The sequence below is a fragment of the Bison bison genome, unplaced genomic scaffold (assembly GCF_000754665.1).
Source record: "Bison bison bison isolate TAMUID 2011002044 unplaced genomic scaffold, Bison_UMD1.0 scf7180017864167, whole genome shotgun sequence".
NCBI lineage: Eukaryota > Metazoa > Chordata > Mammalia > Artiodactyla > Bovidae > Bison > Bison bison.
In genome coordinates this window covers 3,076,767-3,077,589 of record NW_011494739.1, presented here as the reverse complement: position 1 = coordinate 3,077,589, position 823 = coordinate 3,076,767, and positions in this window count along the sequence as shown.

Below are 823 nucleotides of genomic sequence, written 5' to 3'. Positions count from 1 at the left end.
CCATCTTTCCACTTGTCCCAACACCTCTCCTTTAAGAGAATGGTTCAGAGAAAGATAAATTCCATGATGTGTCTCTGTGCTCAGTCACTTAGTCGTGTCCAACTCTTTGTGACCCCCATGGACAGCCCACCAGGCTCCTCTGTCCATGGAATTCTCCAGGCAAGAATACTGAAGTGGGGTTGCCACTTCCTACTCAAGGGGATCTTCCCAACCCAGGGATCAAACTCTCATCTCCTGCATTGGCAGGTGGATTCTTTACCACTGAGCCACCAGGGAAGCCAAAGTCGATGGTGCAGACTCTCAAAGCAGAGGTCGCTGTGGCCAAGAGGAAAGCAGTGGCTCCTGGCCATGCCTGGAAATTACAAGAACTTTCTCCTGTGTCAGCTCCTGAGCCCTCACTTCCCGGAGGCCTGACTCAGTGGGAGCAGATCCACTTCCAATCTCTCTTTCATCCTCGTGGGCCAGGCACACAGCAGTGACTCACACAGAGCTCTGTGCCTGCTTGGAGCTTCCAATGCAGGAGGAGGGGAAGAAAACCAACAGATAAGGGTAGATAAGTTGGATGATGGCATAATGACTATGAAGGAAGTAAGGGGATATGATTAAGAGTGAGGGAGATGGTACTTTCCTGGCAGTCCAAGTGGTTAAGACTCTGAGTTTCCAATGCAGGGGATGTGGGTTTGATCCCTGGTCAGGGGACTAAGATTCCACATGCTACATGGCATGGCCAAAAAATAAAAAACAAAACAGACAAAATAAAATGAGACTGTTATATTATCTAAAAATTAGTTTCAAAAAAAAAAAAAAAAAAGAGGGAGGGGAG